The sequence below is a fragment of the Gopherus evgoodei genome, chromosome 9 (genome assembly GCF_007399415.2).
Source record: "Gopherus evgoodei ecotype Sinaloan lineage chromosome 9, rGopEvg1_v1.p, whole genome shotgun sequence".
Taxonomy (NCBI): Eukaryota; Metazoa; Chordata; order Testudines; family Testudinidae; genus Gopherus; species Gopherus evgoodei.
Window position 1 is genome coordinate 49,266,184 of NC_044330.1, and position 26,773 is coordinate 49,292,956.

Sequence of the window (26,773 nt, forward strand, 5' to 3'; positions counted from 1 at the left end):
GTCACATACCTACAACTGGTCAACCGGGCGCAGGGGTATGCCCGCAAGTGGACAGCTGGGGCCCAAACTAAAGAGGACCTGCTTGACCTATTCATACTGGAGCACCTGTACGAGCAGTGCCCGTCCGACTTGAGGCTGTGGTTGATGGACCAGAAGCCGGAGAACCCACAGCACGCAGGCCAGCTGGCCGACCAATTTGTGGACAGTCGGGCAGGGGATGGCAGGGAGGAGTCTCGAAGGAGCAAGCCTGCCTCAACGCAGAGAGAGAGTCATCATGGGACCTCCCAGCGGGGTCCTATGGAGAACCCCCCCAAAAGGGGAACATCCAGCGGCAGGTCCCTCCGACCCACTCAAGGGGACCCACGAGACATGGGCTGCTATCGCTGTGGCCAACGAGGTCACATATGGGCCCAGTGCCCCAAGCTCAGGGACAGACCAAGCAGACCCAACCCGCAGAGGGTGGACTGGGTAAAAACCCAATCGGAGGAGGGGCTACATTCCCAGGAAAGGGGGGCTGGCAACGTACCACCTGTGGATGCTCCAGGCTCCGGGTTTTTGGTTTACCGGGTGGGCGCGGGGCTGCCCCTCCAGAAGGAGTGCATTGTTTCCCTGGAGGTAGATGGGAGGAAGGTCACTGGGTACTGGGACACGGGCGCAGAAGTGACGCTGGCCCGACCCGAGGTAGTGGCCTCAGATCGGATGGTGCCTGACACCTACCTGACCCTGATGGGCGTGGGCGGGACCCCATTCAAGGTGCCCGTGGCAAGGGTACACCTGAAATGGGGGGCCAAGGAGGGCCCCAAGGATGTGGGGGTACACCGATATTTGCCCACTGACGTGTTAATGGGAGGGGACCTCGAGGACTGGCCTAGTAACACCCAGAGTGCCCTGGTCGTGACTCGTAGTCAGAGTCGGCAAAGGGCACTGCACCCCGACAACGGGGAAGATACTCGACCCGAGGTGCAGGACCCTAACCCAGGGAGTGGGGAATGCCCAGGGGCACAGTGCAGAGAGGCTGCGGCCTCAGACCCAGCCAGCAAGAAAGAGCCGGTCCCCATCCCTGTCCCAGCTGCTGAGTTCCAGGCCGAGTTGCAGAAAGATCCCTCCCTGCGGAAGCACCGGCACTGGGCTGACCTTAGTGCGGTACAGACCATGAGGAGAGGTTGCAAGAAGAGGTTCCTGTGGGAGAAAGGGTTCCTGTACCGAGAATGGGCTCCCCCAGGGGAAGTAGAGTCATGGGGGATCAGGAGGCAGCTGGTGGTTCCCCAGAAGTTTCGTCACAAGCTGCTGTACCTGGCCCATGACATCCCTCTCGCAGGGCACCAGGGAATCCGACGCACCAGGCAGAGGCTGCTACAGAACTTTTACTGGCCGGGGGTCTTTACCCATGTCCGACAGTACTGTCAATCCTGTGACCCCTGCCAGAGGGTGGGGAAGGCCCGGGACAAGGGGAAAGCGGCTTTGAGGCCTTTACCCATCATAGAAGAACCTTTCCAGAAGGTGGCCATGGACATAGTGGGACCCCTCAGCAAGACAACCCGGTCAGGGAAGAAATACATCCTGGTGGTGGTGGATTTTGCCACTCGCTACCCCGAGGCGGTGGCCTTGTCCTCTATCGAAGCAGACACAGTGGCAGATGCGCTGCTGACAATTTTCAGCCGGATGGGGTTCCCCAAGGAGGTCTTAACGGACCAGGGGTCCAACTTCATGTCGGCCCTGCTCCGGTCCTTATGGCAGAAATGTGGGGTCCAGCACAACTGGGCCTCAGCGTATCACCCCCAGTCCAACGGGCTGGTAGAAAGGTTCAACGGGACGCTGAAGATGATGCTAAAACATTTATGAACCAGCACCCGCAGGATTGGGACAAGTACTTACCTCACCTGCTGTTCGCGTACAGGGAGGTGCCCCAGGAATCTACCGGGTTTTCACCTTTCGAACTGTTGTATGGAAGGCGGGTAAGGGGGCCCCTAGACCTGATGAGGGACGAATGGGAGGGGAAGGCCTCTCCCGAGGGAGAGTCAGTGGTGGAGTATGTCCTGACCTTCCGGGAAAGACTGGCCGAGCTCATGGGCCTGGCCAGGGAGAATCTGGCCCGAGCCCAGAGGAGGCAGAAGGTCTGGTATGACCGCACGGCACGGGCCCGTGCCTTCGCCACCGGAGATCAGGTGATGGTTCTCATCCCCGTGAGGAGAAACAAACTCCAGGCCGCCTGGGAAGGGCCCTTCAAGGTTATCAAGCAACTGAATGAGGTAAACTATGTGGTGGAGCTGTCAAACCGGGCACATCACCATCGGGTGTACCATGTGAACATGATGAAACCATACTATGACAGGGGGAATGTGGTGTTGGCCGTGTGTGGACATTGGGAGGGGCAGGGAGATGACCCCTTAGTAGATCTATTCCCTGGGACCAAAGCGGGTTCCCCCCTGGGGCGATTCCCCTCTCTGATCAGCTGACCCCGGGCCAGCACGCTGAGATCAGGGGGTGCTGCATCTATACCGACAGCTGTTTTCCAACCAGCCTGGACGCACTAATTTGACTGTCCACCGGGTGGAGACCGGGTCACATCCCCCTATAAGATGCCCCCCTTTTCGGGTCACTGGTAAAACTGCCCAGGATCTTGAAAGAGAGGTCAGGGACATGCTGGCTTTGGGGGTGATCCAGCCGTCTTCCAGCCCTTGGGCCTCGCCAGTGGTGCTGGTTCCCAAGAAGGATGGGTCAATCCGGTTCTGTGTGGACTATCGAAAGCTCAGTGCCATCACCGTATCTGATGCCTACCCTATGTCCAGGCCTGACGAGCTCCTAGACAAGCTGGGAGGTGCTCGGTACCTCACCACCATGGATCTTACCAAAGGCTACTGGCAAGTGCCGCTGGACGCAGATGCCAGGCTGAAATCGGCCTTTATCACCCCTCTGGGGCTCTATGAGTTTCTGACCCTGCCCTTCGGCCTCAAGGGAGCACCGGCCACCTTCCAGCGCCTGGTGGATCAGCTACTGAGGGGGATGGAGAGTTTCGCCGTGGCGTATATTGACGACATCTGCGTCTTCAGCCAGACCTGGGAGGACCACATGTCCCAGGTTAAACAAGTCCTGGACCGACTCCGAAAGGCTGGGTTAACAGTAAAGGCTGAGAAGTGCAAGGTGGGGATGGCTGAAGTATCTTACCTGGGCCATCGGGTGGGGAGCGGCTGCCTGAAGCCGGAACCAGCCAAGGTGGAGGTAATCAGAGACTGGCCTGCCCCCCAAACCAAAAAGCAGGTCCAGGCCTTTATTGGGATGGCGGGGTACTATCGAAGGTTCGTGCCCCACTTTAGTGCCATAGCCGGCCCCATCACTGAACTGTGCAAAAAGGGGAAGCCAGACAAGGTGATCTGGACTGAGCAGTGCCAGGAGGCTTTCCGGACGCTGAAGGAAGCTCTGGTTAGTGGCCCAGTTCTGGCAAACCCAGATTTTGACAAACCCTTTATGGTGTTCACCGATGCCTCAGACACGGGACTGGGGGCGGTGTTAATGCAAGAGGATGAAAAGGGGGAGAGACACCCCATCGTGTACTTGAGTAAGAAGCTGCTACCCCGGGAACAAAGCTACGCGGCCATCGAGAAGGAATGCCTGGCCATGGTATGGGCCCTTAAGAAGCTAGAGCCATATCTCTTTGGGCGACACTTCACCGTGTACACCGACCACTCTCCCCTGACCTGGCTGCACCAGATGAAAGGAGCCAACGCCAAGCTCCTGAGGTGGAGCCTGCTCCTGCAGGACTATGACATGGACGTGGTCCATGTGAAGGGAAGTGCCAACCTGACAGCGGATGCGTTGTCCCGGAGAGGGGACCCTGAACTTCCCCAGGTCACTGGGCAGAGTGACCCCGCTCAGTTCAGTCTCGAAGGGGGGAGAGATGTGATGCAGTAGGTACTGTCTGTGTGGGGAGTGGGAGAGCAGGGGAGGACTTTAGGGGATGGACGATGCCAGAGCCTGTAACCTGAGCTAGGTAAGGGAGGGGAAAGGTCAACACCTTTGCCCGGGAAGGGGACAAAGGAAGGGAGTGGCAGGAGGGAAGCAGTTGAGTTTGGGCTTGGGGCTGGATGGGCAGAATTCAGGGTATCCTAGCTAGGATCCAAGCACCCTGAAAGCCCAGATGGACTCGGTGGAGGGGTCCTGACTGTGCCTGCAAGCTCTGCTGTAACCTGTGTTCCTGTTGTCCAATAAACCTTCTGTTTACTGGCTGGCTGAGAGTCACTGTGGGTCCCAGGAAGAGGGGTGCAGGGCCGGACTCCCCCACACTCCGTGACACCGGCTCAGCTAGAGCTGCTGCAGCTGAGAAGAGGCATCTCTCACTCAGCCCTGAGCTGCTGCGTCGAGAGAGCTGGGGAGTTCTCTCTCTCCGCACAGCTCCAGGGCAACCTGCATCCCAAACCCCTAATCCCTGGCCCCACTCCAGAGCCCTTACCCCCAACCCTCTGCCCCCAGCCCCCTCCTGCACCCGAACCCTCATCCCTGGCCCCAACCCAGAGCCTGTACCCCCAGCAGAGCCTGCATCCCCCTACACCTCAACCTCTGCTTTAGCCCTGAGCTCCCTCCCACACTGCAATTGCCTCATCACTGGCCCCACCCCAGAGGCCTCACTTCCCCCCTGCACCCCAACCCTCTGCCCCAGCCTGAGCCTGCTCCCACACTCCAAACCCCTCGGTCCTACCCCCACCACACATCACCTCCATATTGGTGCACATAACAAAATTAATTCCACACATGGACATAAAAAATTAGAGGGAGCATGGCTCTACACTACAGAGTTCGGTCAACATAAGGCAGCTTACATTGACCTAAACTCTGTCTACAAACTCTGTCTACACTACAATGCAGCTCCTACCGATGTAGCTCGCCCACTACACTGAATTAATAACTCCACCTCTGCAGGCAGTGAGTGCTTCAGTCGATGTAGTTAGATCAACTCAGGGCTTGTCTACACTACTGCGTAGGGTTGATCTAAGATATGCAACTTCAGCTACGTGAATAGTGTAGCTGAAGTCGACGTACTTAGATCTACTTTCTGCAGTTGTCTTCACTTGCAGTAAGTCGACAGCTGACGCTCTCCTGTCGACTTTGCTTGTGCTCCTCGTTCTGGTGGAGTACCGGAGTTGATGGGAGAGCACTCAGCAGTCACGCAATAAATCAACCCCCGCTGAATCGATTGCTGCCCACCAATCTGCGCGGGTAGTGTTGACAAGTCCTCAGTCTCAGTTGTAGACACTATGTTGCGTACACGACCTTCTGCCTTTTCAGACGCCATCCACAATGCCCCCACACTGATAGTTAGAATTTGATGCAAAGCTCTGGTTAGCCTATGCACCCACCAAATCCTGGACCCCCGGGACTCCAGAAGAGATACTGATAAGCCAGGAAACTGCTAGTAGCAGATACTGCTTCCTCAGCCACCCCAGAACCTGCATGGCACATATAAAAAGCTCAGTGTTCTTCCATGGGTATCTGGGGGAGGCATGTCAATCTTTCCCCTTTCTCGGTTGGCATGTCTTGGCCGGCCCGGGGGCTGCTGGGTAGGGGCTGCTGGGGATGGTCCGGGGTTGGGTCGGTCCTGGGACCGGTTTTGTTCAACATCTTTATTCATGATCTGGATGATGGGATGAATTGATCCTCAGCAAGTTTGCAGAGGACACTAAGTAGGGGGGGAGAGATAGATGCACTGGAGGGGTAGGGAGAGGGGTCCAGAGTGACCTAGAGAAACTGGAGGATTGGGCCAAAAGAAAATCTGATGAGGTTCAACAAGGACAAGTGCAGAGTCCTGCCTTTAGGAAGAATCCCATGCACCGCTACAGGCTGGGGACTCTGACTGGCTCAAGCAGCAGGTTCTGCAGAAAGGACCTAGGGATTACAGTGGATGAGAAGCTGGCCATGAGTCACCAGTTTGCCCTTGTTGCCAAGAAGGCCTTCTTGGCCAACGGCATATTGGGCTATATTAGTAGGAGCATTGCCAGCAGATCGAGGGAAGTGATTATTCCCCTCTGTTTGGCACTGGTAAGGCCATACCTGGAGTACTGCATCCAGTTTTGGTCCCCCCAATACAGAGGAATGTGGACAAATTGGAGAGTCCAGCCGGTACTTGGTGAAGGACAAACAGAGGAGCGGGTTACTGGTAAGCGGCTTTTATTTTCAGGATGGAAATGTTTAGGAGAGGAGGGAGGGTTAGGGCGGCATGCACGCATGTCTAGATGTGGAATCACACCATTATGTGGTATATCACGTCATGGTAATCGGCCTCGGTAATCTCTTCCAACACTATCAGCCAGAGCGTGGGCATGCGCTGCGCAAGTTTATAGGGAGAGCCACTGTGGTCCTTGTCCCAGTCAGGCTAACGCGTCCAAGCCGCTGTGCCGCGAGGGGTGGGAGGGACCACTTGCTGCACACAGGCAAGCTGCATATGGGCCAGGGCAGAATCCGCATGCTGTAGAAGTCCCTCCCGCTCTTCCCTGGTGACTCGCAGCGCGAGATATCTTCCAGATTAATTTCTGTGGAAAATGTTGGTGCGGACTGTTCAGTGTAGATGCCCCCCTGCAGTAATTTGGCTTTCCCCCAACGCACAGAACCCCTACACATCCCTGAAGCAATCAGTCCCCTTACTCACCATTTTCGTGGCTCCTGTGGGTTAGGTACACTCTGGTTGGTATGGGAAATTATGCTAAAGTGCAGACTGTAAACTCCTTCACTGTGTGGAAATAACTGTCTGGGTGAGATTATAAACAATGCTGCTCTGTTAACTGTTGCCATTTTTGCCTTTCGAAAAGTGTCCTTGACTACTCAACTGCCCATATCATCGACTGCTCAGAGGCTACAAAACCTCAGGAAGAAGCCGCAAAAAAGCAAAGAAGACATGCTGAAAGCAGTTATGGATCACTCTGCCAGATAGAGTAAAAAACTGCAGGACTGGAGGAAAAACTGGAGGAAAGGGAACGCAGGATCCACCAGAGAAATGCAGCGGCCAGGAAGAAAAGCATAAAGCACTGATAAGCATTCTGGTGCGCCAAGCAAACTCTATCCAGTCACTCATAGCCATGCAGGCAGAGCACTACTATGCCGCCCCCCCACCCCAAAGCTCTTTCCCTTGTGCCCCAATGTCAGTTCCAAAACCCCTTCCCCAGCATCCAGGTTCTTACCACCAACAGCTGCCCCCAACACCTGTACATTCATCAACCAGCCCTGAGAACTACAACCTTTACCCTCTCCACTCAACCCCCATGGCCATGCAGTATAGCCATCCTGAAGTGCAGCAGTCATTGCACAGCACTCCAGACAGGACATATTCAAACCTGTGACTCTACAGTTCACCACCACATCCCCCTGCCCTTTTAGGTTCCCGAAATGTTGTGTGTCTGTCAATAAAGCTACTTTCTTTTCAATAAATGAATTCTTGGCTTTGAAAACAGGTCTTTATTATTGCCGAAAAGTCAAAGATAAATTAGAACAGGAAAGAAACAGGCACTGCAAATCAGCTTAGGAAAAACAAATCCTCCTAACATTGTAACCACATGCACTTCACTCCGTGCAAGGCACCAAACATTATTGTGGTTTTCAGCCTCAGATTCCTCCCTCAAGGCATCCCTAATCCTTGTAGCCTGTGCTGGGCCTCTCTAGTAGCCCTGCTCCCTGGCTGTGCAAATTCAGCCTCCAGGCGTTGAACCTCGGAGGTCCATTCCCGACTGAATGTTTCACCCTTCCCTTCACAAATATTATGGAGGGTACAGCACGCAGATATAACCGCAGGGATGCTGCTTTCCGCCAAATCTAGTTTCTCATACAGAGATCGCCAGCGCCCTTTTAAACGGCCAAAAGCACACTCCACAGTCATTCGGCACCAGCTCAGTGTGTAGTTGAACCGGTCCTTGCTCCTGTCCAGCTTTCCTGTATATGGTTTCATGAGCCAAGGCATTAACAGGTAAGCAGGGTCTCCAAGGATCACAGTGGGCATTTCGACGTCCCCTACTGTGATCTTCCGGTCTGGGAAAAAAGTCCCGGCCTGCATCTTCCTGAACAGGCCACTGTTCCAAAAGATGCGTGCATCATGCACCTTTCCAGGCCAGCCTGTGTTAATGTCAATGAAACGCCCACGGTGATCCACAAGCGCCTGGAGAACCATTGAGAATTACTCCTTCCGATTAATGTACTCGGATGCTAGGTGGGGTGGTGCTAGAATAGGAATATGCGTCCCATCTGTCGCCCCTCCACAGTTAGGGAAACTCATTTGTGCAAAGCCATCCACAATGTCCTGCACGTTCCCCAGAGTCACGGTTTTTCTTAGCAGGATGCGATTAATGGCCCTGCAGACTTGCATCAACACGATTCCAACAGTCGACTTTCCCACTCCAACTGGTTCCTGACCGATCGGGTAGCTGTCGGAATTGCCAGCTTCCAGATTGCAATAGCCTCCTGCTTCTCCACTGTCAGGGCAGCTCTCAATCTCGTGTCCTTGCGCTGCAGGGTGGGGGCGAACTCAGTACACTGTCCCGTGAAAGTGGCTTTTCTCATCCGAAAGTTCTGCAGCCACTGCTCGTCATCCCAAACTTCCATGACGATGTGATCCCACCACTCAGTGCTTATTTCCTGAGCCCAAAAGCGGCGTTCCACGGTGCTGAGCATGTCCGCGAATGCCACAAGCAATTTAGTGTCATACGCGTCAGGCGACTCAATATCATCGTCAGACTCCTCACTGTCACTTTGGAGCTGAACGAACAGCTCAACTGCTAAACGTGATGTGCTGGCAACACTCGTCAGCGAAGTCCTCAGCAGTTCGGGCTCCATTTCCAACACAAATGCCGCTGCACAGAAACCGTCGGGAGAGTCAAATGGCGCCAAACGTGGACGGAAAAACAGTGACTGCTGGGATGTGAAGTGATGCATCATGGGGCGTTGGGACAGGAAGCAGAATGACCCGCACCCTTCCGTCCCCTTCCCACAACCCACGGCGCCAAAATGGGATGAGGTGCTCTGTGGGATAGCTGCCCGTAATGCACCACTCCCAACAGTGCTGCAAATGCTGCAAATGTGGCCACACTGCAGCGCTGGTAGCTGTCAGTGTGGCCACACTGCAGCCCTTTCCCTACATAGCTGTACAAAGACAGCTGTAACTCCCAGCGCTGTACAGCTGCAAGTGTAGCCATACCCTTAGTCTCTTTCACAGACTGGACGCCTTCCTATTTTAGGCACAATCTTTTCCCCTGTACAGCCCTTGTTCCAGCTCAGATGGTAGTAGGGGATTCCTCATGACGGCTCTCTCTTTTCTCTGTTCCACCCACTTATATCTCTTTTGCATAAGGTGGGAATCCTTTGTCCCTCTGGGTCCCCACCCCCCTTGGAAAAGCACCAGGTTAAAGATGGATTCCAGTTCAGGTGATATAATCACATGTAATACTTCATTACTCACTTGCCAGCACACTCGTATACAGGAAGATTTACAGGTAAAATAGAGCCATCTGCAGTCAATTGTCCTGGTTAATGTGAGTCATCAAGATTCCAAACCACCATTAATGGCCCACAGTTTGCATAATTACAATAGGCCCTTAGAGTTGTATTTCATATTTCTAGTTTCAGGGTATGTCTACATCTACAATTTTGCAGCGCTGGTTGTTACAGCTGTATTAGTACAGCTATATAGGGCCAGCGCTGCAGAGTGGCCACACTTACAGCAACCAGCGCTGCAAGTGGTGTTAGATGTGGCCACACTGCAGCACTGTTGGGCGGCTTCAAGGGGGGTTCGGGGAACACGAGAGCAAACTGGGGAAGGAGACCAGCTTCCCCGCGGTTTGCTCTCGCGTTCCCCGAACCCCCCTGCAAACCACAGGGAAGGAGACCTGCTTGCTCGGGGATTCGGGGAACGCGAGAGCAAACCGCGGGGAAGGAGACCTGCTTGCACGGCGGTTCGGGGAACGCGAGAGCAAACCGGGGAAGGAGACCAGCTTCGCTGCGGTTTGCTCTCGCGTTCCCCGAATCCCCCTGCAAACCGCAGGGAAGGAGACCTGCTTGCTCGGGGATTCGGGGAACGCGAGAGCAAACCGCAGGGAAGGAGACCTGCTTGCTCGGGGGTTCGGGGAACGCAAGAGCAAACCGGGGAAGGAGACCAGCTTGATTACCAGAGGCTTCCTCAGGTATGCTGGGATACCTGCTTATTCCACGGAGGTCAAGAAAAGCGCTGGTAAGTGTCTACACTTGATTACCGCTGGATCCTCTACACCCGAGACAAAACGGGAGTACAGCCAGCGCTGCAAACAGGGAGTTGCAGCGCTGGTGATGCCCTGCAGATGTGTACACCTCCTAAGTTGCAGCGCTGTAACCCCCTCACCAGCGCTGCAACTTTGTGATGTAGACAAGCCCTCAGATACAAGAGTGGTACATTTATACAAATAGGATGATCACACTCAGTAGATTATAAGCTTTGTAATGATACCTTACAAGAGACCTTTTGCACGAAGCATATTCCAGTTACATTAGCATATTTTCATAAAATCATATAGAGTGCAGCGTCACAGTTGTGAAGGCCAAGACTATAATAGGGTTCAAAAAAGAACTGGAGAAGTTCCTGGAGGACAGGTCCATCAATGGCTATTAGCCAGGATGGACAGGAATGGTGTCCCTAGCCTCGGTTTGCCAGAAGCTGGGAATGGTCGACAGGGGATAGATCACTTGATGATTACCTGTTCTGTTCATTCCCTCTGGGGCACCTGGCATTTGGCCACTGTCAGAAGACAGGATACTGGGCTAGATGGACCTTTGGTCTGACCCAATATAGCCGTTCTTATGTTCTACCACTCCGCCCCGGGGTAGAGTACAGACAGTCATGGCCGCACATACACTGACCTGTGAGAGAGACTGGTGTATGTGTTTGCGAAATGACTTTTTTTTTCCTTCAAGGGTTCTTTTTCCTATATTTATAAAGCTTCATTAAGTTATAAACATATCTGTTTGCATGCTTTTGGAATAAAAGTCTATCTATGGAAACTGAACTAATCTTTATTAGTTCATAGCATATGCAGGCTGGGGCTGACACTATTCACAGATAACAGCAATAGGTGCATTTGCAATGTTATATTACTACACACACAGTACTAATTATAAGGTTCATACTGGGGTGCAAAAAACAATGCCAGGCACAGCACACTACAGCAACACACATTACTGTGACTCATTATTAAAATGGTCTTTCAAAGCTTCCCTGAGCTGTATAGCTCCCCGCTGAGCTCTTCTTACAGCTCCACAGGTCACCGCACAGCAGTGACGTAGGGCTGTGCCAAGCCCCTGATCTCCAACTGCCCCCTACTTCTCCTCAGAGACCTCCTGCCGCCCCTGCCATACCTTCTTCCCCGCTCTGGATAGGAAGGCTACAATCCTGGGCCCTTGTGTGCAGTGCCACTCTCCCATATCAGGGAGTGTCACATCCCTATTCAATTGTGGGGGCTGTAATGCATGCAGACCAGGCCCAGCAAGAGATCAGCGATAATTACTCTCCCTTCATAGCACGGGCCCTTGCAACCTGCTAGTTTAAATTACACCACCACACACTTTCAAAATGGCGCTTGGTTCATTCCCTTCTAGGAGTTGTAGTTTACTTCCTCTGTCCAAGCAGGCTGAGGCTACAACTCCCAGAATGCCCAGCGGGCTATCCCCACTGCTGCGTGAATCAGAGAGCTGAGGTGTAGCCTGCTGGCTGGGTGACAGCTACTCCATTCTGGCGAATCTGTGCTGCAGAGCCCTGCATGGATACAAAATTTGTATCCGCATCTGAGCTGCTATCTGCAAAAATGATCCCAGGATGTTTGCATCCATGGATATAAAATGGATACCCAGGGATTTTCAGGGCTCTATTTATGGCCCTGCACGTTTGCATCACAGCAATCCTCATGGTGGATTTCCCACCTCCAAATTGATTCCCGATTGATCAGTAGCAATCTGGCATTGCAAGCTTCCACGCAGTGATTGCCACTTGCTTCTCCACTGTCAGCTCTCATTTTGGTGTCACTGCGCCCAGAGAGCTAGGGCGAGCTCTGCACACACATCTACGAATGTGGCCTTGCACATCCAAAAGTTCTGCAGCCACTGCTCGTCATCCCATATCTGCATAACGATTTGATCCCATCAGTCAGTGCTTGTATCTTGGGCCCAGAACCAGCACTCCACCATCTGCAGCTGCTCTGTGGTTGCCAACAACTTTGAATTGTTTCTTTCTGTGTCCCACAGCAAGATAGCCTCCAAGGAATCCTCATGTTCCCTGTTGCTTCTGTGATGGCTCTGCAAATCCTGCAGGATCAGGCACCCTGTGTTCGCAACACTTGTTGTACTAGTGCAGGGCTATGCAGTATCCATGCTCAAACAAATGGCAGATGTGCAGGTTTGCTGGGCTTTTGAAAAGGTGTGAAACATGGAGTGCCAATGAAGTTATGGCATGGACAAAACTGCATCATGAGATGTTGAAACCATGTTCCTAATCACCCCTATGCCACTCGTTTACCCCCATGAGGCATTGCAAACCTGCCCCAAAACACCCTGTGTTAGATGGTGGCGAGTTTCACAGTAGGATAGCTACCCACATTGCACTGCTGTCAGCATCGGTTCAAACGCTGCTAGTGAGGACGTGCACCATCTACACAAGGAGGTTAGTGTGGACATGCAAAAGCAATTTAATTACTGTGGTGGCTGTATGGCAAATTAACTTAATTTTTTAGTGTTGACGTGCCCTCAGTCTGTTCTCTTTGTTTCTTTTGATGCTTTACAGTGTTTCATTTTATTTGTAAATATTGTTAGTTCCATGTTTATGACCAGGGAGCGCTAATAGCACCAGCCACAGACTATCCAAATCTTTGTACATACAGCTCTGCAAAAGCACCTCTGTCCTAACTTGGAAGTCACTGCTCAAGCAAGGAATGTTACATCTCACCAAATCTAGCATGAAAGATGCTTGATCAGTATTTATTATTATTTAGTATAAATCTGACTTAAGACATCATCCAAGAACATCAAAACCCTTTAGACATTAACTAAGAAATTTACATTACAGGAGTGTTGTGAAGTATTATCCCTCTTTTTGCATATGGCTTCATCTAAGCACAGAGTGATTAAGGCTTTGTCTATACTACAGACCATACAGCAGCACAGCTGTACCGCGACAACTGCGCCACTGTAAGGTCTCTCATGTAATCTCTTTATGTTGGCAGGAGAGCTCCCGCCAGCATAATTAAGCCTTCCCTAACGAGTGGCAGTATCTGTGTCAGTGGGAGAGTGTCTTCCGCCAACATAGCGCTATCCACACCAGCGCTTTTGTCAATAAAACTTTTGTCGGTAGGGGGTGTGTTGCTTTTTGTTCACCTCTGGCCGACAAAAGTGTTAGTGTACACAAAACCTAAGTGACTTGTTCAAGAGATACAAAATGGGTGAGATAATAGTTTTATTGGACCAACTTGTGTTGGTGAGAGAGACAAGCTTTCGAGCTACATAGAGCTCTTTTCAGGTCTGGGAATGGCACTCTGAATGTCAAAGCTAAATGCAAGGTGGAAGAGATTGTTTAGCATAAGTAGTTAGCACATATTGTAAGGGACCATTCAAGGTAGAGTTAACACCTGTGCATTCATAGGACAAACAAAAACAAAAAGATGGGTTACTGGGTTACAGATTGTTGTAATAAGCATGGGTGAGTGGACACGCACTTCAGGGAGGCTAGCTACCTGGCCTCGCCCCATAGCCCCCTCGCCCCCCGCCTCCAATGACTGAAGAAGCCCTGGGTCCACGGGAAATTCAAGGCCCCCTTCCCCCTCCTGCTGCTGGAGGAGCCCAACGCTGGCCCCAGCCGTGCCAGCTCGAGCAGCCTCAGACTGGCCCAAGCTACCCAAGTCATAGAATCATAGAAGATTAGGCTTTTCTCATCCGAAAGTTCTGCAGCCACAGCTTGTCATCCCAGACTTCCATGACGATGTGATCCCACCACTCAGTGCTTGTTTCCTGAGCCCAAAAGCGGCGTTCCACGGTGCTGAGCATGTCCGTGAATGCCACAAGCAATTTAGTGTCATACGCGTCAGGCGACTCAATATCATCGTCAGACTCCTCACTGTCACTTTGGAGCTGAACGAACAGCTCAACTGCTAAACGTGATGTGCTGGCAACACTCATCAGCAAAGTCCTCAGCAGTTTGGGCTCCATTTCCCACACAAATGCCGCTGCACAGAAACCGTCGGGAGAGTCAAATGGCGCCAAACGTGGACGGAAAAACAGTGACTGCTGGGATGTGAAGCGATGCATCACAGGGCGTTGGGACAGAAAGCGGAATGACCCGCACCCTTCCGTCCCCTTCCCACAACCCACGGCACCAAAATGGGAGGAGGTGCTCTGTGGGATAGCTGCCCGTAATGCACCACTCCCAACAGTGCTGCAAATGTGGCCACACTGCAGAGCTGGTAGCTGTCAGTGTGGCCGCACTGCAGCCCTTTCCCTACATAGCTGTACCAAGACAGCTGTAACTCCCAGTGCTGCAGACCTCCAAGTGTAGCCAAGGCCTTATTGAAACATCTTTCAGGGTGAGATTTTATCTGTACTCAGTTGTATTACTGTATTAGGCTTAGATTTGCATGTTTTGTTTTATTTTGCTTGGTAATTCACTTTGTTCTGTCTGTTACTACTTGAAACCACTTAAATCCTACTTTCTGTATTTAAGAAAATCACTTTTTACTTATTAATTAACCCAGAGTATGTATTAATATCCGGAGGGGGGGCAGCAAACAGCTGTGCATATCTCTCTATCAGTGTTATAGAGGGCAAACAATTTATGAGTTTACCCTGCATGAGCTTTATACAGGGTAAAACTGATTTATCTGGGGTTTGGACCCCATTGGGAGTTAGACATCTGAGTGTTAAAGACAGGAAAACCTCTGTAAAGTGCTTTCAGTTAAGCCTACAGCTGTTAGGGGATGTAGTTCAGACCCTGGGTCTGGGTTTGCAGCAGGCTAGTGGGTCTGGCTCAAACCAAGCAGGGCACTGAAGTCCTAAGCTGCCAGGGCAGGAAAGCAGAGGCAATAGTAGTCTTGGCAAATCAGCTGGCAGCCCCAAGGGGGTTTCTATGATCCAACCCATCACATCATCATCCTCTGGCAAGGAGTTCCACAGGTTGACATTGAGTTCGGTGAAGAAAAGAGAAAATCAACTGATAGTCAAGAGTAAATCAACGGATGTGTTCCTGCAATATCAAAGCAAACTGCATACTTACCAGAGGTTCCTTCCCCTGCATCATGTTCATCTCTGCTGGACTGCAGGGACTGGCTCGACTGCTCTGAAGTCTAAAACATGTCCTGACTTGCTGCGCCACTGGATCTCCCCAATCGCCTGTCTCCCATACTCCTCCTCCTCACTGTTCACTCCAGGGGCCTGTGTCTTTGACTCCTCTGAAATATCCACAGGGCTTTTTTTGGGAGGGGTGGAGGGGAGGGACTCTCTGCTGAGGATGGCATACAGCTCTTTGTAAAAGCAGCATGTCTGTGGCTTCGCACCACGTCTGTAGCTCCGCACCACAGTGACTGTTAACCTCCCTTGTCTTCTGGTACGTATGCCACAGCTCCTTGGCTTTTATGCACCACTGCTGCAGGTCCCTCTTGTTCTCCCCCTCATTCCCCAAGCAATCTGCTCATAGATATCTACGTTTTTATGGCTAGATTGGAGCTGTGCCTGCCTCTTCTCCACAGTCCAGGAGATCTACCTCCTCCTGTATATTTGAGGTGGGAGCAAGTCTGCCGGAAATGGAATTTCAAAATTTTGCAGGGCTTTAGAGGGGAGGGGCCCTTGGCAGTGGAGTTCAAAACGGTGACCACAGCAGGACATTGTGGGACACCTCCTGGAGGCCACTAAAGTCAATGTAAGTAACACTGTGTCTACACTGACACTATGTCAGATGTCTAACTCCCAATGGGGTCTAACTATGTCGACCTAAGTGCTACACCTCTCGCAGAGGTGGAGTTATTAAGCTGATGTAGTGGGCGAGTTTACATTGGCGGGAGTGACATTTTAGGGTAGATGCTTACAAAATTTGGTCACCATAAGCTGCCTTACATTGATCTAACTCTGTAGTGTAGACCAGGCCTTAGACTAACCACAGAGATTCATAAAAAGATCAACAGACACAGAAAGTCAAAAGGCCAGCAGCAGTTAAACTAATCCAAATGCAACATCCTTCCACTTGCCAATGGTCACACCCTGAGGGTATGGCTACATTTGGAATTTCAAAGCGCTGCCCCGGCAGCGCTGCGGGAGCGCTGCCGCGGCAGCGCTTTGAAGTTTGAGTGTAGTCAGAGCGGCAGCGCTGGGACAGAGCTCTCCCAGCGCTGCATGTAAACCACATCCCTTACGGGTGTAGCGTGCAGCGCTGGGAGCCGCGCTCCCAGCGCTGCTGTCCTGATTACACTGACGCTTTACAGCGCTGTATCTTGCAGCGCTCAGGGGGGTGTTTTTTCACACCCCAGTTGCAGCGCTGTAAAGTGTGAGTGTAGCCAAGGCCTGAAACCAACTCCAGAAAGCCCTGGGGGAAGCCCAAACTACTCGGAAAACAATACCAACAAAACAATGAAAGATAGGATACGCAGAGAGATATCAATGAAGAGCCATGATTTAGCATCACTGAGGAAAGCACAGTTTGTATATTTGAGGCTAACTGATTACTACTGTTTGGAAAATCAACTTGAAATTTGCCCTGCTAATGCAAGTAAATTAGCTCGTGAAAGGTGAAGAATGCAATTTGGAATTCTTCCACTGTTATGAAAGTGATAATGTATTTATGTGAACTCATTATAACAAAAGGAATCCAGAGAGAGAAAAGAGGATAAGAGATGAGCCACAGGAATCCAAAGCCAGACTGTATACTAGGGTAGCGGGTTAGTTGGTCCAGCAACAAAAGCCAAGCCTTTCACTGTGGGTAGTGGGTGATGAAGTGGGTATTCACCCACAGAGGCTTATGCTCCAATATGTCTGTTAGTCTATAAGGTGCCACTGCACTCTTTGTTGCTTTTTCCAGATCAAGACTAACACGGCTACCCCTCTGATACTTGACTGTGGGAGGGGTTTTCTCCAGGCCTTTATTCTTACCTTAGTGTGAATAGCAGTTATTTAAAACAAAAGTATGTTATAGGATTTTATACTAACTGAAAAACCCATCTCAGGCTGCTGATGGAAGCGGCGGCCAGTAAGTCCCTCGGCCCACGCCGCTTCCTGCAGCTCTCATTGGCCCAGAGCAGCAATCCGTGGCCAGTGGGAGCTGCGATCGGTCAGACCTGCGACGGGGCAGGTAAACACACCGACCTGGCCCACCATGGGCTTTCCCTACACTAGCGGCGACCCCTGTTTGAGAAACCCTGGAATTGATTAACAGTCAGGAAATATGGGAAATGTTGCATCTGTACAGGAAAGGAAATCTTACATGCCAACACATCAGTCACTCATCTCCCTCATAAGACAAGCCCAGTCAGAGAGCTTCCAGCAAAGCTCTTAAAATAGATGAATACTTTGGTCAGCCTCTCACAACACAGAGAATGAAAAGCACATCACCACAGCCTGACAAAGAATAAGTTAGTAGCTGAACAACTCCTGGTAGCACTATTGCTTATGCCCTTTTATGCCTTCCACAGGCTTCAAGCATCTTTTCAAAACACATTTATCAGAGGATAGATGTACAAAAAGTTCAGATCAACCCAGCAGGTACAGCAAAGCTGAAAGATAAGAGCTCAAATCCATGTAGAGACATGTCTAAAGAAGGACAGCAGCTTAAATGTTATCTGAACACTAGTGTATAGAAGAGAGATTTAAAAGGGTCCTAATCCTTTAATGTGAGCTATGTAGACTTAGATCAAACATGAGATATATTGTATCTTCGACCATCCTACACTATACATATAACACGCTAATATATTCCTTATGTTATCAGGCTGCAAGAACTCTATTACCTCTACAACACTGCAGCACAGCAACAAAATGCATTCTCTCTCATGAAAACTTCAGCTCTGGAACATGACTATCAAAGCATCTAAGAACCTCCAGCACTAACACACAATTGCACTGCCTCTATTATACTGCAATTACCTTAGTTCTCCTACAGCACAAATCTGGAATGCTAAAACATGATTGCATTACTAGGTCTCAAAAAAATGCACTCATCAGAGGTGAGTCAAATTATTACTCAAGAACACTTTTTTCCACCAGGCCTGCCTGTTACTCCTCTCATTCTGCCTGCTTTTAGAATGAGTAGTGCATTGATCCGGGAACATTCCATGCTCCCTCTGATACAGGAATAATGAACACACAAGCGGAAAGGACATCCAGGAATAGAGCAGGATTCTTAACCTCAAAGTCACAACCATCCAGCCCTTCCCCTTCTGCTAAATGAGAGAGGAGTGGGCAGGGCTGTCTTGGCCAAGTGGGAAGGAAGGGTCAGTGGGCTAGTCCTGGTATGGTGATGGGAAAAAGCTGAAAACTACTAGAATAGAGGAAAGACAAAAGAGTCATAACCCAAGGAGGGAGAGAGACTGGAGTTCTGATTCCCTTCTGCAGCCTTCTTCAGTAGCTGATAGATTATGGGCCAAATCCTGCACATTTTACTCCACACAGTAGTTCTATTGACTGCAAAGGGACTACATCTAGGAGTAAGGTGTAATTCAGCCATGTAATTAGTACTGAAAGGATCTTTTAAATTTTTGATCTCTGTTATTTTGTAACAACTGATTTTATCAAATGCTATTCAGTATTTATGTATCAGACAACTTGTGCTTTTTAGTCCATTTTTTCTCATTTACTTTCAAGTTGCCTTTAAAAAAATGTTTTTAAGTTTCCACTGTTTGTAATGCCCTTTCAGAATGCTCAAAACACTTTTGATCATCTCAAAACACCTTGATCTCTGCAACAGCAGCTTCAAGGGATATCGACATAGCTCTGGGAACAGTGATTTATTACCTCGCAGCCACAGTACCAGCAGAAGAACAGAACACTGGTTTAGCCAGGGACCTCAAAATATTGATCACTGACATTTTTTAAAATAAGACCTGTAGATCTCAAAAAAGCAGAATGCAGATGGACCTTCCTCATGAGATAGCAATTTTAAAAGCAATGGACTCTTCTCAGCCACCCAAACTCCATTCCTGCACAGTCTTTCCAAAAAACAGCAAGTGAACAATATGAGAGAAAGGTAGCCTGTGATCAGGGCACTACATTCAGACTTGAGAGACTAGAGTTCAATTCCTAGCTCTGCCACATACATCTGACATGATGCTGGGCAAGTCCCTTATGCCTCAGTTTCCCATCTGTAAAATAGGAATAATAATTCCCTGCCCCACAAGGCTGTTCTGAGGGCTTGTCTACATCACAAAGTTGCAGCGCTGGTGAGGGGGTTACAGCGCTGCAACTTAGGAGGTGTACACATCTGCAGGGCATCACCAGCGCTGCAACTCCCTGTTTGCAGCGCTGGCCGTACTCCCGTTTTGTCTCGGGTGTAGAGGATCCAGCGCTGGTGATCCAGCGCTGGTAATCAAGTGTAGACACTTACCAGCGCTTTTCTTGACCTCCGTGGAATAAGCAGGTATCCCAGCATACCTGAGGAAGCCTCTGGTAATCAAGCTGGTCTCCTTCCCCGGTTTGCTCTTGCGTTCCCCGAACCCCGAGCAAGCAGGTCTCCTTCCCTGCGGTTTGCAGGGTGGTTCGGGGAACGCGAGAGCAAACCGCGGCGAAGCTGGTCTCCTTCCCCGGTTTGCTCTCGCGTTCCCCGAACAAGCAGGTCTCCTTCCCTGCGGTTTGCAGGGTGGTTCGGGGAACGCGAGAGCAAACCGCGGCGAAGCTGGTCTCCTTTCCCGATTTGCTCTCGCGTTCCCCGAACCCGGTGCAAGCAGGTCTCCTTCCCTGCGGTTTGCAGGGTGGTTCGGGGAACGCGAGAGCAAACCGCGGCGAAGATGGTCTCCTTCCCCGGTTTGCTCTCTCGTTCCCCGAACAAGCAGGTCTCCTTCCCTGCGGTTTGCAGGGTGGTTCGGGGAACGCGAGAGCAAACCGCGGCAAAGCTGGTCTCCTTCCCCGGTTTGCTCTCGCGTTCCCCGAACCCCTGTGCAAGCAGGTCTCCTTCCCTGCGGTTTGCAGGGTGGTTTGGGGAACGCGAGAGCAAACCGCGGCAAAGCTGGTCTCCTTCCCCGGTTTGCTCTCGCGTTCCCCGAACCTCCGTGCAAGCAGGTCTCCTTCCCTGCGGTTTGCAGGGTGGTTCGGGGAACGCGAGAGCAAACCGCGGCAAAGCTGGTCTCCTCCCCCGGTTTGCTCTTGCGTTCCCCGAACCCCCCTTGAAGCCGCCCAACAGCGCTGCAGTATGGCCACATCTAACACCACTTGCAGCGCTGGTTGCTTTAAGTGTGGCCACTCTGCAGCGCTGGCCCTATACAGCTGTACTAATACAGCTGTAACAACCAGCGCTGCAAAATTTTAGATGTAGACATACCCTCAGGATAAATGTATAAAGACTGTATGCTCAGATACTACCATGAGAGACAGATAAGAGAGCTGTTTGGTTTTTAAGCCAACTGGTTTCAGATGCAGTTCATTAAGTTTCACCAGTGAAACTGCAGGGAGACAAAACTGATTCCATCTGAAACCAATGGGTTAATTAATTATGATAATTAGTCTTTAGGGCATACAAACAAGCTGAAGTCCTCAAAGGATTCTTCTGCAAAAGCTTCTAGGTAAACTCTTATATTGAAACAAGAACCAGCAACCTCTCAGGGAGAAAAAGGGTAACTAATAATTTAATATGAAAAGCTAGTTAAAATATTTTAAATAAATAAAGTTGAAACTAAAAAGATCTTTACAAAGCAAGGACCAAAAGGAGTATGTTTTGCTTAAATTTCATTTCATTCTGAAACTTCTGTAGCTGCTACTATACTATGTAGTGTATATGGAGCGTAAAATTCCAGAGAAATAGGGACTACAAAAATCCATTATCACACTTCTATTTTCTTTTAGATACCTGGTGTAGAACCTTCTGTTTTACAAATAATCAAGTTGGATTTGTAACTAGAGAAAGAAAATTAACCCTGCTCTGTGAAATGACTTGCTATTAACTTTTCTAAACTGATGGTCTAGGTTAGGCTTTTAAGATTTTGATTTATAATTTGGTATTCTCCCAGGACAAAATGTTAATAGCTGTTAATTGTAGGTTTTGGTAAAAAGGAACCTGTGCAACTGGCTGAGGTAGCTTTTTTTTTAAAAAACTAGATTTTTATTATTAGCTATAGGCAGGTGTAAAAAGTGTTTCGTACACTGTCTCTAGTTGTATTTGAAGGACTATTTATTCCAAAATGTACTTTTTGGCAATGTAATCTACATAAATCTTTGTCCTCAACCTATACAGAAGTTTAATGTTGGCTCTCTAGTTCCTGGAACCTAAAATATGGTTAGAAAGAATGAGAAAAGCTGCAAGTGTGTGTGTGGGTCTTTGTTTTTTGTTTTAAAGGAAGTAACAGTTGTTGCTCTCACACAGCATTCAAAGATCTCCAGCAGTGAGACAAGTTCTCATTGCTTGTGCCAATGGCAATGGATTAGTGATATGCTTCCCCAAAGTCATCAGTACAGGTGAAGCTTAAAGGACATGAGCAAACTAATGGGTGGAGGGTATGGATAATAGCTAATGTATGCTTGATTTAAAGGGCATAGATATTGTCAAACCAATTAAACAGGTACTAAGGGCTCTGTTCTCCTTCCTCAGTGCTGAGTGATGCATTGACCTGACTTGTGCTGTTATCCATGTATGTTACTGGCCCCCCATTCTTAGAAATTTGTGCTCAGGCTGTCTGGTTTAGGTTGCAAAGACTGAGAAAAGCTGGTGAACTAGTTTTACTGTAGTACTAATCTCACTCTAAATCCTTCATAACAAACGTGTTGTTTTAGATTTATGGTTTCTAGTCCCTACTCCAGGTTCTGAAATGAATGTCTCTATAACATTTTCTTCTAGTCCTATTGGTAGGTGGCCACAAAGGCAAATGTACTGAAAGGTACTCTACACACTGCAGTGGTGAAAAACAGAACAGTGAGTGAGCTAAACAACAAACACTTCAAACGCACAATCCCCCAGAATGTTAGATATTTCTTTTATACTGAACTTTGCTGAAATGTGTTATTTCTTACCATAATACTGCATATGATACCTGTATTAAACTGGTAAACTGCTTAATTTCCCCATCTTATCTCAAGTGAACAAAGCTTGAAAAACTTGCTTGTCAGAAGTCAATAAGAAACTTCTTCTGCCCATTGGTCCATCATGCACTGAAGCAGAGATGTTTGAGGTATCAATGTCTTATCAGTTTTCTCCAGCTGCTTTGAAAACTCATACGAAGGTGAAGAGAAGGCAGTCTCTCTCCAACACCCTGCTCCTCTGTTCTTTGGAGAATGCCTTAGAAGCAGCAGAAGACAAGGTTTGTGCTGCTTCTATACCATTAAGCCCCATGCATTAGGGGTATGTCTACATTGCCCATGTTACAGCGCTGCTGCAGTAGCACTGACGTGGCAGTGTAGACACAAAACAACCCACCCCAAACGAGCAGTGGGAGCTTTATCGCCAGGCGTGCGGCTCCCAGCAATAAAGTGCTGTCTATACAAGTGCTTTTCAGTGCTAAAACTTTTGTCACTCAGGGGTGTGTTTTTTCACACCTCTGAACAACAAAAGTTTTGGAGCAGAAAATGGCAGTATAGGGACAGCTTAGGATTATTTTATTTCTTACTGGCATTACTAAAGGTTTTGGTGAACCAGTGTTAGGAATGACTAGTGTAGAGAAGCCTCCTGCTTTTAGATCTATTTTTATTTCCAGCAGCTGCAGGAAGGAAAGACAGCATTGATTCTCTCACCAATTTACTACATTTGAAAACAGGTCACCAGCCTTCCATAAGGCCTGTGCACAGAAGGCATTGAAGTACACCCCGCTGGCTGACACCCTGAGAACCCAGGGCTAAGAGGTCCAGATATGCCCTGACTGTGGGAGCCCTGGGCTCATGGGACCCCCACAGTGAGCCGGTACTGAGAGTGTGCGGAGTCAGTCAACACTATGCCCAGCTCATGAGACAGCTCATGGTGTCCGACACCATCAGGTGGTCCAGAGACATCTATACGGAACACATCACGGGACACCGTCAATACCAGGTTGAGTAATCAAGATCGCAAATCAGGGAAATAACCCACTTCCTTCCCTGACGAACCAAGGGACGCACTCCACCCATGTACTTATTTGCTACACTGATACTGACTTGGAGTCTTAATACATTCCATGGGCAGCGTACCCAAGCCCACTTATCCACTGACGCTTTTAAAACTCCCGCACTCCAACCTGGGTCTATGCTGGTTATGTGATATGTATGTATCTTGTGATACTTGTAAGCAATACCTGTAATCCCTCATAACTCAAGCCTGACTCCAGATGTACAGTACCTTCCCACTTAACTTGTGTATATTTAATTTTAAACATTAACCTGAATAAAAATTTTAAATCTGTGCTTATACCCTTTGGAGTGGCTTTCTCTCACGGCCTCTAGCTAGTATGTGTCTATTTCAAGCCTGGCATTTGAGACTAAAAATCACCAGCAACACCCCATTAAATTAACCAACAACACTTGCTGTGGCTGTGGGTGTATATTTCAGTCAAGAGCACTTAATCATCAGGCAGGTTTGGAAATAGTTGTAATGAAAGTTTACACACCTATAAGTCAGAAGTCCTTTTTAACCTGAAGAAAGGGGAAAAAGATCTTGCAGATGGCAGCAGTACTGGACACAAAACATAACTCTGAAATATTTGAGATTTACTGTAATGAACAAGTAAATTCAGAGGAACTGACTGGCAGGCTTAGTTGTAAAAGGTCCACATTTGCAATGTATGGTGAAGAGGCCCCCTACCGGCCATAGCCCAGTAAATTCCTTAGATGATTTAGATGTACAATCAACTGTAGGAACAGCCTTGAGGCAACTGCAGCTAAAGGTGTGGTTAGCAGAGATATACATCCTCAGGGTGCATTGGAATCGTTCATCTGTCATTTTGAACTCCTAAACCATATGGTTCATCTGTCGTTTTGAACTCCTGAACCATATGGTAGTCTGCCCTATGTTATTCAATAACTGAAAATGCCCAGTGGAAAATTAAGTCTCTCTCTGTAAAAAGAAATAGCTCCTTATCTTCAGGCTGCTTGACTTTTTCATAAATCTAACCACAACTGTGGCTCCTCACACATCAGTCTTGTCTGGCTTTTCTCTGCCTTCCTTGGGACAGCCTGACATAGCATGTAGAAGAGAAGTGGATGAAGTAGAAATGATGAAATAAAATGAGGGAAAGCAGCAGAATGAAGCAATCCTTAATGCTGTAATATTCAGGGTGTGCTTGGAGAACTTGACATTGTTTAGCAGCTAAAGGTCTTCTGCAGATTAAAATAAGGAGGCTTAATGGCTACAGACAATTTCTGTTTATAATCCTTGTTCTTAACATGTTTATTTTCACGCAGTGCAAGTACTGGTTTAGGCTTTTTCCAGCCACATTGACGTAGGAAATGATGTAAATATGGCTAGTGATTAAGCAGGGATGTCGGGAAGAGTTGTTTTATTTGAACTGCCGCAAATCTAAGGCTTCTATAACCTTGGTATTCCTAGTGTCCTGCAGTTAGGGAGAGGAGGTTCCCATTCCAGTATTGCAAAAAGATTTGTCCTTGTTTTATTACTTGCCACAATGCACAGATACTAAAGTCATATCCACTAGTGTGACTGCTGCATCCTTCCTCCCTGTCCACAGGGAATTCTGGCTGCAGGCACTATTAAGAGAACGCAGGGCTCATCCGGCTTTCTGTGGGAAGAATTTCTAACATCCAACTCTTCAGGTGCAGAAGAGGATCCAGAAAGTCCTTGATATTTAAAACAGACTGACAGCTGAAATCTAACTACCTGCTTGCAGAGCATGGCTGGGATCTGCTCAGAATGCTCAGGGTTTTGCTTTTTGGTAGACTTCCTCCTGTATTGTCACAGCTAAAGAACCATCTCCCCCACACTGGGAAGAGCACCGTTGGTCTCAATAGTTTTAAATCAAGAAATGACACAGGGTCTCCAGCACCAGACACCAGCATATGTGCTGAAATGATGATTAAATAGCCCTCAAAATGACTCTCTTTCACTGGAAGAGGAGAAGCTCAGAACTGGGACCAGTGTAATGATCTTGAGCAGAATGATGAGAACTCCCACATGTGAGAAGAGGGCAACAATGTCAGGGTCAGAGTCATCACCAGAACTGGATGTATATAAAGACTATTTATGAGATGGCTCTGACAAGATACATCTGCTCTCCAACCCCCATGAAAAAAAAACCCTGCACCACAAATAAGCCTTCAGCATCCCAGTCAGTACTGTGCTGACCCCCTGGAGATAACAGCAGGGGTGAAAGTATGTTTGACCTGTTATTTCTAGGAAGTAAAACAATATGTAAAACCCCAAGGAAACAATAGGACTTCACAAAGCTATAGGGAGAAGCCAAAGAGCTGCAACACACAAATTAGCACTCCTCTAGGACTGTTCTTATCCCTGATCCAAGGGGGCCCCCCATGTCTTCTACCTTGGGGTGGCACCATAGCAGGGGTGCAATGAGAGTTCCTCTAAAGCGGGCAAAATGCTGCCACTGAGACTAATGACAGCCTAGCACCCTCACAACCACCACCAGAAGATGAGGGAATGCAGCCTGACTACCGACAGGATGGGGGGTGGCAGCCTGATCAAGGAAATATAACGAGGAGGAGGACTGAAGGAAGGAGAAGCACAGTCTAAGGGGGCAGCGGGGGCTGGAGTGGAGGGATGGGGGGGACACAGTCTGCCGGGAGCAGATGGGGGTTGGAGGGGTACAGTCTGACCGGAAGGGGGACACAGTCTGACGGGGCATATGAGAAATGAGGGGCACAGTCTGGCTAGGGAACACGGATGTGGAGGTGACAGGGTCTGTCTGGGGAGTGCTGGGCATAGTCTGACAAGGGTTATGAGAGTGGTGATGGGGAACAGTCTGACATGGGGCTGTAGGAGTCAGGCACAGTCTGATGCGATGAGGGTTACAATCTAATGGGGGGCACAGTCTGACTGGCAGGTATGGGGGTGAGGAGCACAGTCTGACTGGGGGCATGGGAGTGGGGAGCACAGTCTGACATGCGGTTGTCGAAGTTGGGGCCCAGTCTGACTGGTAGATATGGGGGGGCCCAGTCTGACCCAGGGGATGGGGCCACGGGGCCCAGTCTGACGGGGGGGGGGGGGTGGCAGCCTGGCTCGCGGAGCCGGGGCAGTGCCGAGGGCAGGCTCCGGGAGCTGGGCTCTCGGACCAGAGCCGGCCCAGCACGGCGGCAGCCCGAGGCCCGACCCGCGGGCCCCCCGCCCCCCGGCCCGCGCCGCACGCACGCACCTTCTGGCGGATCTGGCCGGACGTGGAGACCTTGCGGATGAGCTTGTGCGGGGAGCCCGGCTCCTGCTCCGGCTCGCTGTCCGAACGACTCCTCCGCCGCGGCGGCGGCGGCGGCGGCAGCAGCGACCCGGCCTGGGGGCCGCGAGGGCGCCCGCCGCCGCCATAGCTGCAGGCTGAGGAGCGGGTCGCCCAGCGCCCCCTAGCGGCCGGCGAGAGCGTCTCTGTGACCGCCCCCTGGCGTGCAGAGGCGGAGCCGCAAGGTCCAGCGAGGAGACCCCCCCGCACATCCCGGGCTGCGAGAAGGGCGCAGGCCCAGAGCGTGT

At 49.9% G+C, this 26,773-nt stretch overlaps 1 protein-coding gene across 4 annotated transcripts in view; it reads right to left on the reverse strand.

The window, feature by feature from the left end:
* DGKD (diacylglycerol kinase delta) overlaps nt 1–26,561 on the reverse strand; it is a 98,741-nt gene extending 72,180 nt beyond the window's left edge. For 2 of the 4 annotated variants that reach the window (XM_030574859.1, XM_030574860.1), the window contains exon 1: nt 26,451–26,527. The gene's annotated coding sequence lies outside the window, so the exon portion shown is untranslated. Of the gene's footprint in view, nt 1–26,450 lie in introns of all 4 variants that reach the window. The other 2 variants (XM_030574863.1, XM_030574858.1) reach the window with 2 other exon arrangements.
* Between the last annotated feature and the right edge of the window lie 212 nt (nt 26,562–26,773).